Source organism: Macaca mulatta, chromosome 18 (assembly GCF_049350105.2).
Source record: "Macaca mulatta isolate MMU2019108-1 chromosome 18, T2T-MMU8v2.0, whole genome shotgun sequence".
Taxonomy (NCBI): domain Eukaryota; kingdom Metazoa; phylum Chordata; class Mammalia; order Primates; family Cercopithecidae; genus Macaca; species Macaca mulatta.
This window is the reverse complement of record NC_133423.1, coordinates 74,213,918-74,226,522: the sequence shown is the minus strand read 5'-3', so window position 1 is coordinate 74,226,522 and position 12,605 is coordinate 74,213,918. Positions and strand designations below refer to the sequence as shown.

The 12,605-nt window shown below is 40.2% G+C and overlaps 1 protein-coding gene and 1 pseudogene across 16 annotated transcripts in view; one reads left to right on the top strand and one right to left on the bottom strand.

Moving 5' to 3' along the window:
- LPIN2 (lipin 2) overlaps positions 1 to 12,605 on the top strand; it is a 105,782-nt gene that overhangs the window by 31,844 nt on the left and 61,333 nt on the right. Inside the window, exon 1 of one of the 16 annotated variants that reach the window (XM_015121632.3) lies at positions 11,145 to 11,215. The exons of 14 other annotated variants lie outside the window; for them this stretch is intronic. The gene's annotated coding sequence lies outside the window, so the exon portion shown is untranslated. Of the gene's footprint in view, positions 1 to 11,144; positions 11,216 to 12,605 lie in introns of those variants that run through there. One more of the 16 variants, XM_077974901.1, reaches the window with a different exon arrangement.
- On the bottom strand, positions 4,933 to 11,782 carry LOC106994435 (U1 small nuclear ribonucleoprotein C pseudogene; annotated as a pseudogene).

Below are 12,605 nucleotides of genomic sequence, written 5' to 3'. Positions count from 1 at the left end.
GCCCATAGAGCTAATTACCTCTGATTCTTCAGTTTTGCCCTCCATTATACACGTATAGTAAGGAAACTTGGTACCCTGCTTAAACAATGTGACTGTGAAGGAACATGACTAAAAACTTGCACAATGAAATGTGCTTTGCACTTGAGGGGCAACATACACATTTCATCTATGCTGTCATTCTGGAAAACATTTTGAAACACCCCTTCCTTTTTTTTTTTTTTTTTTTGAGACGGAGTCTCGCTCTGTCGCCCAGGCTGGAGTGCAGTGGCTGGATCTCAGCTCACTGCAAGCTCCGCCTCCCGGGTTCACGCCATTCTCCTGCCTCAGCTTCCTGAGTAGCTGGGACTACAGGCGCCTGCCACCACGCCTGGCTAGTTTTTTGTATTTTTTAGTAGAGACGGGGTTTCACCGGGTTAGCCAGGATGGTCTCAATCTCCTGACCTCGTGATCCGCCCGTCTCGGCCTTCCAAAGTTCCTTTTTAAATTGCTTTCAGAGTCTCACAATGTAACCTTTTATTCCCAGTGATGGAAAATCTTTACCCTTCAAGGTAGATTAGGTTTTTGGAAATAGCTAGAAGCCATTCAAAGCAACATCTGATGAACCATGCACGTCAGATGAATTATATTTACTTTTGGAGTATAAGAGTCGTGTGACTATGTGGTATTGATACTCATTTTTATCTTGTGTAGCACCTAAATTAAATTTAAAGATGGTTCTTTCAGGAAGAAAGAGGAGCCCTCATGTCATGTTACACAGTGGTATATCAGTGGAATTAATTTATTGTAGCCTTCAGAGGTGATTGATTTAAAAGACAATATTCATGCTAGAGTGTAGATGTGACTAGACAGTTTTACACCAAAACTTGGAAGAAGAGAAAACACTGGGGACAAATAGGCTGAAGAGTGGGGTGCAGTTGGATGAGTCTTAAGGAATAGGGAAATGGTTTGGGAAGTTCAAACAGATGCACAGAGCTGATGATTGAAGCATTTAGATTTAGAAAGTCATTTGTTTTCCTTTCCAGGGTCCCTCATTATTAAATAGCTCTGTGATGGCTGGAATCCTATCCTAACAGTCAGCTACTAAAGCACTTACTGTGGCATATGTCTTGGAACTATTCAGTTCATTGTTCCTTTTTAATGCAAAGAAGAAAGAAAACTAGCATTTATAAAGCAGCTGGTAATTTCCAGGCACCACATCATGGGATCCTCACAGCAGTCCTACCTGACAGGTGCTCTTAACCCTGCTATATGAAGGGGGCCTCTGAAGCTTAGGTCCAGCTGAAACGGAGGAAGGTTCCATCCTGGAGGTCCGTGGCAAGTGGGAGAGCTTTGGTGTAAAACTCCCCGTCTAAATTCAGCCAAGTCACGTGCTTGCCGGCCCACCCCTAACATGTTTGTGGGGACCCAGTCAGAACAGGCTTATCAATACAGGGCCACATACCATCTGTTTAAACCAGTGGTTCTCAGCTGCGGACAGTTTTGCCCCCCACTCCACCCCACCCCCGGGGACATTCAGAAATAACCAGAGACCTGTTTTTGGCTGTCATAACTGGGGAGGGTGCTACTGGCATCTGGTGGTTGGAGGCCAGGGATGCTACACTCCTCACCTCCCAAGCAAAGAATTATCTGACCAAAAATGTCAGTATGCTGAGAAAACCTGTATCTAAACTATTAAAAGCCGTAAATCCAAAGAAAAGATAATTGTTCGAGGGGATGGATAGCCCGTTTACCCTGATTTGAGCATTACACATTGTATACATGTATAAAATATTATTACATGTCCTCCCCAACTATGATATATCATTAAAAAAATTTTTTTACAGGTATAAATCCAGTCACCACCCCCATGGCCACCAGTGACCCTGCAGAAGCCTTGTCCTTTGCCAGGTGCCCTGGGGAGCCTGAGCGTAGGTCTGCTGCACAGATCTACACTGACTTGCAGGGCACAGGTCTGGAGCAGCTTGGCTTGTGATAACCACCTGTTCCCTTATCTAAATTGTCTTCAAAAAACTTTCCTAGAGATCTGAAATGAATCAGAAAAATACTTACTGCCTTCGTATTTTGGGTTCGTGATACACAGAGCCTTCTAAAGTGCAGGACCTAGGACTAAAGGCAGTATTGGTACCTGAGACATTATAGGCACGGGGAAAGTTCTTGAATGATAGGCGTACGTTTATGTACAGTCTGCACTACTTCATTTTAAGGGCTGTTACTGTGTAATGTAAGGCTGGATTGAGCATGTTTTAACTACTTTGACTGCGAGGTGATTGACTTTTTCAATATGTATATGCTCTCAGCTTTCAAATAGCAGTGTGGTTTAGAACCAGGGGTTCTTTACTTGCGGTCTGAAGACTAACCATAGTGGGGTTCCATTGGATCCTCCGAGCACAGATCTGTGTATGGTTGTATGGGTATGCACGTATGCTGCTGGTTTGCATGTTTTCTGTAAAGAGGGTATATTGCAAAGCTTAGTGGGGTTCTCAGAAATGAGGGTGGCACAAACTACTCACGGGCTATATATTCTTTAGGGTTACTTCTAGATGTTTAGAAGCTGAGATTAGGAATTTGCGTTGAGATCAGAAGTGAATTTGTTGTGGTCCAATGTAATTTTTGATGGAAGGAAGAAGCTGTTGTGTGTAGGTATACATAAAATGAAAGTTACATGTAATTTTTTGTTGAAATTACTACTGTGGAATCACCAAGCTCATGGTAAAAACAAAGTTGTGGGAAATACTTTGCTTTGTACTTAGTAGAGTTGAATGCTCAGAAAGCCATGGTGTTCGAAATGTCAGATTGTTTTACCTAGAAGGATACATAGAAATTGTCTAGAAATTCACTTTTTGAGTGAGGAAATTGAGGGCTAATGATATTCAATGAGTTGTTTGAATAACCTAGGAAGTTTGTAACAGTATAGGAATAGAAGATGATATTTATAGCCAAGAATGAATATATTCTTATTTTAAACTGTGGACTGTATTGACATTGCTTTACATTTCAATTAGAGTTTTATTGCATAATTTTATTCCTATTTTTCTTCTTCTACCTTTTTTCCTTCTTCCTTCTTCTTTCTTCCTTTTCTTCTTTCTTTATTTTCTTCCTCCATCAGGGCCTCGCTGTCTTTCCCAGGCTGGAGTGCAGTGGTGTAAACATGGCTCACTGCACGCTCAACCTCCTGAGCCCAAGCCATCCTCCCACCTCAACCTCTGAGTACTACAGATGCACACCACCGCACCTGGCTAATAATAGTTAAATTTTTTTTTTTTTTGAGACAGAGGTTTGCTCTGTCGCCCAGGCTGGAGTGCAGTGTCACTATCTCAGCTCACTGCAAGCTCCGCCTCCTGGGTTCACGCTGTTCTCCTGCCTCAGCCTTCCAAGTACCTGGGACTACAGGTGCCCGCCACCATGCCTAGCTAATTTTTTTTTTGTATTTTTAGTAGAGACGGGATTTCAGTGTGTTAGCCAGGACAGTCTTGATCTCCTGACCTCATGATCCGCCCTCTTCGGCCTCCCAAAGTGCTGGGATTACTGGCATGAGCCACCATGCCCGGCCTAAAAATTTTTTATAGAGATGAGATCTCACTACTGTGTTGCCCAGGCTGATCTTGAACTCCTGGAACTCAAGTGATCCTCCCACCTTGGCTTCCCAAAGTGTTGGGATTACAGTTGTGAGCCACCATGCCTGGCCCCATTGCATAATTTTCTAATTGTAGTAAGATTCATCCATTTTTGAATATATGATTTCGTGGTATTAACTACATTTACTATGTTGTACAACCATCACTGCTATTTCCAAAATTTTTTATGACCCCAAACTCTGTAACCATTAAGCAGTAACTCTCTATTTCCCCCAGTCCCTGGTAACCTCTAATCTACCTTTTATTTATGAATTTGCCTATTCTAGATATTTCACATAATTGGAATCATATGATATTTGTATCAGGCTTATTTCTTTCAGCATGTTTTCAGGGTTCATCCATGTTGTGGCATGTATCAGAACTTCACTTATTTTCATGACTGAGTAATATTCCATTGCATGGATATAACACAGTTTGTTTCTCCATTTATCTGTTAATGGACAGTTGTGTTGTTTCCACATTTTGGCTGTTGCGAATAATGCTGCCATGAACACTGGTATACAAATGTCTGTTTTCAGTTCTTTTGTGTATATACCTGGGAGTGAAATTGCTGGATTATATGGCAATTCTATATTTATTTTTTATTTTATTATTATACTTTTTTTTTTTTTTTTTGAGATGGAGTCTCACTCTGTCACCCAGGCTAAAGTGCAGTGGCGCTGTCTCAACTCACTGCAACCTCCATTTCCTGCGTTTGGCAGTTCTCTACCTCAGCCTCCTGAGTAGCTGGGATTACAGGCGCCTGCCACCACTCCCAGCTAATTTTTGTATTTTCAGTAGAGATGGGGTTTTACCATCTTGGCCAGGCTGATCTTGAACTCCTGACCTCATGATCCACCCACCTCAGCCTCCCAAAGTGCTAGGATTATAGGCGTGAGCCACTGTGCCCGGCCTTATTATTTTTTGAGACAGGTCTCACTCTGGCGCCCAGGCTGGAGTGTAGTGACGTGGTCTTGGCTCACTGTAGCCTCGACCTCTTGGGCTCAAGCAGTTCTCCCACCTTAGCCTTCTCGGGAGCTGCGATTATACGTGCACACCACCACGCCTGGCTTATTTTGTTTATTTTTTGTAGAAACTAGAGTCTCACTATGTTGCTGAGGCTGGTCTCTAACTCCTGGGCTCACATGATCCTCCCACCTTAGTCCCCCACAGTGTGAGCCACTGTGCCTAGCCTGGTAATTCCATATTTAGCTTTTGAGAAACCACCAAACTTGTTTTCTACAGTGGTTACACCATTTTACATTCTCACCAACAGTGCGCAAGTGTTTGAGTGTCTCCAGTTTTCTTTCTAACATATATTTTCTCTTTTTAAAAAACATTGACAATTTTATTTTCATATTTCACAATATAAATAAAAACTGCACTTTTTTTTTGTCCCACTTCTCTACTCCAAAACTATTCTCTCTTTAATAGGAAGGGGGAGCACCTTTTCTGTATCAGCCTGTGAAGAAAACACCCAGAGTCACAGCATTGTAATCTCCTGGTGAAGTAGAACAAGTAATATAAAACTGATATAGGGAGGCCTCCCCTCTATCCTTTCTGTCTGCTCGAGTCATTCTGGGCCAAGTGGGCACCATCATGGGACAAGCAAGAGGTCTCATCATTGGGGGCCCAGGCATCATTGGCATGTGGCTTCCCATGGGCAGCCTCATTCCAGGAGCAGGTCCCACTGGCATCATCCTAGGAGGGGGCCCCGTATGGGCTGCTGGCATCATACCAGGGTGAGGAGGACCCAGAAGACTGGAGGAAGGTGGTATCATTGTTCCTGCCGGCGGAGGAACAGAGATTGAAGTAGGAAATATCTTTCCTTGTTGAAATGCAACCCTTGTTTTGTCAGTCAGGCTCTGAGCCTGTTCTTCCATCCATTTCTAATAGTAATCTTTCACATTTCTCTCTCTGTTTCCTACCACTGCAGTATGTCTTTCTCATAAATGGAGAGTCGTGGGTGAGGTATGTATTGCAGTAGTCACAGTCATTGGCCACTCTGTTCCCTTTTTACAGAAACAGTAGCCATCATAGTGGGTATGAATTGGTATCTCATTGTGGTTTTGATTTGCCTTTCTCTGATGGTTAATGATGTTGAGCATCTTCTCATGTATTTATTTGCCATTTTGTCTGTCTTCTTTGAAGAGGGGTTTATCTAGATCCTTTGTCCATATTTTAATTGAATCATTTGTCTTTTTGTTGTTGTAGGAATTTTTAAATGTATTCTGGAGTTAAACTCCCCGATTTGCAAATATTTTATATTCTGTCTGATGTCTTTTTCTTGATAATGTCCTTTGATACAGAAAAAGTAATTTGAGTGAGATTCAGTTTATCTACTTTTTGTTACTCATGCTTTTGGTGTTACATCTGAGAATCCTTTGCCAAATCCAAGATCTATGTTTTCTTCTAAGAGTTTTATGGTTTTAGGTCACTGGTCCATTTTGAGTTAATATTTTAATATGGTGTAAAGTAGGGTTCCAATTCATTCTTTTGCATATAGAAACTTAGTTGTCTCAGCACCATCTGTTGAGGAGACTATTCTTTCTACCATGCAGTGGATTTGGCACTCTTGTCAAATATCAATTGGTCATAAATGTTTGGGTTTATTTCTGGACTCTCAAGTCTATTCAGTTGGTCTATATGTCTGTTTTATGTCAGTACCACACTGTTTTGATTACGGTAACTTTTTTTTTTTTTTTGAGACAGAGTCTTACTCTGTCACCCAGGCTGGAGTACAGTGGTGCAATCTCGGCTCACTGCAGCCTCTGCCTCCTGGGTTCAGGTGATTCTCCTGCCTCAGCCTCCCGAGTGGCTGGGACCACAGGAGCCTGCCACCACACCTGGCTAATTTTTGTGTTTTTTGTATAGATAGGGTTTCACCGTGTTGGCCAAGCTGGTCTCAAACTCCTGACCTCAAGTCATCTGTGCACCTTGGCCTCCCAAAGTGCTGGGATTATAGGTGTGAGCTACTGCACCCAGCCTGATTACTGTAACTTTATAATAGTTTTGAAATCAAGAAATGGAAGTCTTCCAACTTCACTCTTTTCAATATTATTTTGGCTAGTCAGGGCCCCTTGTAACTCCATATGAATTTGAGGCTTTGGGAATTCTGATAGCGATTCCCTTGAATTAGAAGATCGCTTTAGGTAATATTGGCATCTTAACGATATTGAGTCTTCCTATTCATGAACACGGATGTCTTTCTATTACTGAGGTTGTCTTTTAATTTTTTTGTCAGTGATTTTTCAATTTTAGTTGTACAAGCTTTCACCTCCTTGGTTAAATTTATTCCTAGGCATTTTTTTGTTTTAGATGCATTGCATAATGTTTGAGATTTTAAAAATACTTAGCATAGTAAATGTGAATTTCAGCTTAAATAATGAGTCTAAGAAGGTACTGTGGAAGACATCTTGAGTTCTAGCTGGTTTGTCCTTGGATATTTAAATAACCTCTCTCTAAACCTCCATTTCTTCATCTGTAAAATATAGAGATAAAGCAAATCTGTCTTTCATGAAAATTGTGTAGATCAGAGATAATATATGCAAAGGATTAATTCCAGGATGTGGCTTAGAGTAAATACTAAATAAATAGTGCTTGGCTGCCCCGATTGTGTTTTCTTCTATGATTTCAATATAAATACCTATGTTGTACTTGAAGTATACTTTTTAAAATTGAATACAATTAATTCGTTGCAAAGGCTAAAGATTTTTACACAAACTAAATGCCCTGTTCCTGGGAGAACCTTTTTGTGTAAAGTATGCTGAGTCTGGAAGAAAAATAAAATGAAATGTCACACTTGTTCCGTTTCAGTGGTGCTTTATCCTTAGAAGAGGGCGCATTTCTTCTAATGTTGTTGCAACTTTCAGATGCCTCTTTGCTTTTTGAATCCTGTGTCTTGACGTTACAAGGTTAAATCTTAGACATTACCAGCATTTAACTTGAAAGACTAGCAAAGCTGACTAACTTTTCCCCTTTTACTACTTAGTGCATTGAAGCTTTACCCTCACTGGAGAATGCAGTTACTGCCACCATCTGGAATTGGATTCATCTGTATTTGTAGAATATAACTTGTGTATACAACTGAGTATCAGTGTTTCAGTTTTTTTCTTACACATCTTAGTCGAGCTTTGGATTGAAGTAGGCAGATTCACTAAGTGTAATCTGAGAATTCAGTTACTTTTCATTTTAATTTAAATTTCACCAGTTAAATAAAATTCTTCATAACAGACTTAAATATAGCATTAGAATTTCTAAACATTGTGAAACTAAATTCTTTATTCTCATAGCAAAGTGTATTAGTCATTTTTGCTGTTTCTCCTGAAGAGCACAAATGAGTCTGCATTCAAGAATATGGAATGTTGTACGTTCTGATGGGGAAATAGAGTGACAGAATAGAGTCAGGTTGAGGAGCATGGAAGTTTGAAAAAGAACCAGAAATTGGGAGAAAGAACTGACCGCAGAAACAAATGAGGGTTGCCAGATTCAATGGGAACCTTCCATTGAAGGTTACAGATCAGTAATTTATACTGTTACCCATCTGGCCTGCTGGCAGCACTCGTGATTATTCTTTTTTTTTTTTTTTTTTTTTGACACAGTCTCGCTCTGTTGCCCAGGCTGCAGAACAGACAGTCTCGCTCTGTTGCCCAGGTGTGATCTCGGCTCACTGCAACCTCCGCTTCCAGGGTTCAAGCAATTCTCCTGCCTCAGCCACCCGAGTAGCTGGGATTACAGGCATGAGCCACCACATCCAGCTAATTCTTGTATTTTTAGTAGAGATGGGGTTTCAGCATGTTGGCCACGCTGGTCTTGAACTCCTGAGCTCAAGCGATCCACCCACCTGGTTTCTAAGTACAGTACTTAACATTACAGCAGCCGTTCATTTCTATAGATGGAAGAAGGTGGCAGGAAGAAGAGTACCAGCTAATTACAAGTATCTTTTAAATTAAATAACTTTAAGTAATTGTTTGAAAGAGATCACAGCAACAGAATAATTTAAATAACCTTCACCAGTTTTTCACGTGGTTGAGAAAATCTTGAATTAGGACTGTTGTGGGGAACCAGCTGTAGAAGAGAAAATTGGAGTCAGAGATGGACCTGAAATGTCCACATGGAAAAAAACAAGTAAAGGAATGAGAGGATGAGGGGTTCCTACATGGTGCCGATACATTTTGTGATAATTTTCACTTATATTTTATTTGGATTGTCTTAATGATGTAATCAACTCTTGCTCACCTTCATTTGTTATTTGTTGCTGTTTTTGGGGGGCAGGCTTTAAACTATCTCACTTATTGATCTGGAGTATAGGAACCCAGCACTGACTTCTTCCAGTACCTTCACTTGGCCTCACTGTTGTGATGCACTGGGCCACCCCTATTATTGTGAGTCTATAACAAGTAATTTGTTTCTGAGAAGATTAAAGCACTACACTTTGAAAATTATTTAGTGTTTTAAAATTTGACGATAGTAAGACTTGCATTTCAACAGGATTTTTTGAGTTTGAATGAAATGGGGGTAATATAACCCTAGTACAGAAAATCGTATACTTAACGGTGTCATCACTGTGCAGACTACTGTTCAGAGGTGAAATGGGAGAAGAAAAAGACACATTTAAACAGAAACCATTATGCAATTAACAGGCCCCCTCATCACCCCCGACCTCCACCCCTGTCAAGCAACTGAGGTCTCAGGACTCCTGCCTGAGCAGAACAGAGGGTTTTCCATTTCTTTTGACTTCAATTTGTTGAAAACGTTGTCCAAAAGTTGTGACACAAGTCAGGCCATAATTCTTCTGATCCATAATTAGGCTGTTTAGCTTTACTCTCTTAATGTTCAGATACACTTGACTGCTACAGCCAGGCAACTCTCGGTATTGTCTCTCTCGTCTCCAAATAGTGGGTAAATAGTGGTAAGCTTGACCTCGAACATTTGTGTTGGAAGGGTTAGACCACAGAGTTTGTTTGGTCCTAAGCTCCTTAAACTGCGATGTGTACACCGAGCATATTCTGATTCTTACAGTAAACGTGTTGCATTAAGCTTTGAACTTGGTAGAAGAAAGCTTTGGCCAGTTAGTCTTTTTTTTTTTTCTCATTAAAAAAATAGACTTATCAGAATAGACTACGAAATGTGTGAATTTTAAAGATAAATGACAAGTCTTCAAAGCAGTTTATCTTTGCGAGAGTCACTTTAAGCTGGGCCTCTGACCTCAGGAGACCCTGCCTTGTTTTTCCTCTTCTGTTCCTGGAGGAAGATCTGTTTGCATTTGATTATTCCCTCACAGGTCAGTGAAATTGCCAGCCACTAGCTGTCTTGTTTAGAATTTTGAGATTGTATGAGGATATTATGAAACACTGGAACTTGAGTACACTATATAACCATTGCCCAATGAGCAGTTAAACTACAAATGTTTGAGAAACCCAAGAATGGTAGCAAGAGGACTTTTATCTTGGTTTTGAATAAAAAGTCAGTCCCTTTGGGGTTGTTTTCATAAACAGTGAATTATAAGTGATTCCATTTAGGAGAAGAAACACTTCATGTGCTTTAGTGTAGATGGTGAGAGCCATTTGGCTGTAAATGAAAACATTTGTTTCAGGTGAGCCATGGTCTTTTACATGTTCCCTTTGTCATGAGGGGCCTTGAAAATGCAGAAATGCACCTAAGTTCTTCACTATAGAAGAATTCTGGTGGGTGTTATGAAATTCTTTGTCATTGAGGTTATAAAATCTTTTCATGATTTTTAAATAATCAAAACGTAGTTTTGTCACATCTTCATTGGTAATCCAGGAGCAAGGTGTTGTGTGGCCACAGTGTGGCCACTGGGGGGAGTACAGTTATTTTCATGTTTTATGGTAAAATAACATACTTGTGGTGTAAAGGTATTTCTGTTGAACCAGCTTAGTACAGCTTCAGATAAGCAAATTCTAGCTAGAAAGTTTTAAATAAATCGTTACATCCTCTTAAAAAAGCCCTGTATACCAATACTTATGGGATTAGTAGTAGAAAAAACAAAAACAAAGAAGGTGTATATTTTACTTAGCATCATTGTAAGTTGTGGAATCTGAACAAGATTCTGTTTTTCCTAACTAGCATTTTAGCTTTGTTTCCCTAAGTTAGACTTTTTTTTTTAAAGAGTTAAGTCTTGGGAAAAAGACTTCCAAATTCTATACACTTTAAAAAAAAAGATCATTGAAGATATTATGCAAAAGTAAAAAGTAGCTTTTCTCAGTATTCATTCTTATTTTAGCCTGTAGAGAAAAAGTTTGACAATACGGTAACATTTTCCTTTGAAAATCTTGGTTGTGATTTTAACATTTATCCATCAAGACTGCAAAGTGTCACCTTACAGATGGGGGGCTGGAAGCAGAACTTTGGCTACCAGCCTTTAAGGTCAGGGTGATCCACAGGTGGCCATAGGAGGAAACTGTAGGTGTGTGCCTGTTGGCAACACAGGTGTTTAGAAAATGAGCTCACTTCTGATGGGTCCATAGTACATGTTCCTTGCAGTCAGCACATTCTGGGAGTCATCAGCTAGAACAAGGAAACAATACAAACACTAGCAGGAAACCCCAAATGACTGGCCTCGGCACTCCGCTTGTTGTGTAAGTTGCGTTGTAGGCAAGAGTTGCTGAACAGAATTCTACCCACTGACCTCTCCTGCTGGATCTCCACCACGCCTCACTTGCTAAGCCTTTGCTCCTGCCTTTTGTCAGCCTCCTCCTGCCGATCCCCGGCGTGTTCTCTCTTGGTCTCTGCTTGGCATTAACACAAAAAGGCACTGACTCAGAAACTGGGAGGCTTCTTGTCCTGGCACCTTTGTTGACCAGTTGGGTGACATTGGGCTAATTTCCTGACCTCTTTGTGGACCTTAGTTTACTCACATTTAAAATGGATATGGTTTTTGTCTTTCTTCTTTCCACCCTCCTCACGGCTTTCCCCTTCTGCTATCCAGTTGAATGTTTTCTCATCTCTTCTACATTTTATTTCCTCTGCCCCTCTAACTTTGCTTTTTTTCACCTTCTTAGGTTTCTCTTTAGTCTCTTTCTCCTGCTAGCCTCCCCTTCTTGCTGACCTCTGACTTTTTCCACTTTTCTCCACCGGCAGCACCCCAATATCCGGTTTTTATCACTACCGTCTGATGCCAAGGATCCTGAGCTGCAGTAGTTCATGCATGAAGAGATTTAAATTTTATTCATTGCATAAAATTTAGACCATAAAAACCTAAACCGTTCTTTTCTGGAAGTAGGAGTTTGTATACCTGATGTGTATTGAATTAGATTGCAAGTGACTGGGCACTTTGGTGTACTGCAGGCCACGTTACTATCTGCTGGGCTAGAAGGCAAGCAGGAAAACATGCTGCGTGCAAGATAAGTTTTGCCATTTCTAATTTTGATGAAATAGGTTTTTAATTCGGCCACTTAACATTTTTATTATATGAACCTTTGTGGTGTGTTACTGTATTAAACATCACCAAACACCTATTGCTTGGTCAAATATTTGAAAATTTTGTCTTTTGTGAAGTTGAGATGCAGAGAAAAAGGTTTAATGTGAAGATCATTAAATGGATGTGGATCAGCTAGTGTATTGTTGATGAATTAAATACTTTAAAGGAATGATGAACAGTCCAGTTGTCCTCAGTTCTTCCTTACCTGTAACTTGCCTGAATGTCCTTTTCCCCACCTTGTTCTCAAGATTTTCTCAGGGTTTTAGAGCAGCATTGTCCAATAGAAATATAATGTGAGCCACATGTGTAATTTCAAATTTTCTAGTAATCACATTTTAAAAAGTGGAAAAAGAAAAAACTAGGTAAAAGTAAATGTAATACCTTATTTAACTCAATATATCCAAAATATCCTTTAAATATGTAGTATATATTAGAAATTATGAGATTATTTTATTCTCTTTTCATTCTTAGTCTTGGAAATCCAGTGTGTACATTACACTTGGAGCACACTGTAGTTGGTGCTGGCCTGATTGCCAGTGCTCAGTAGC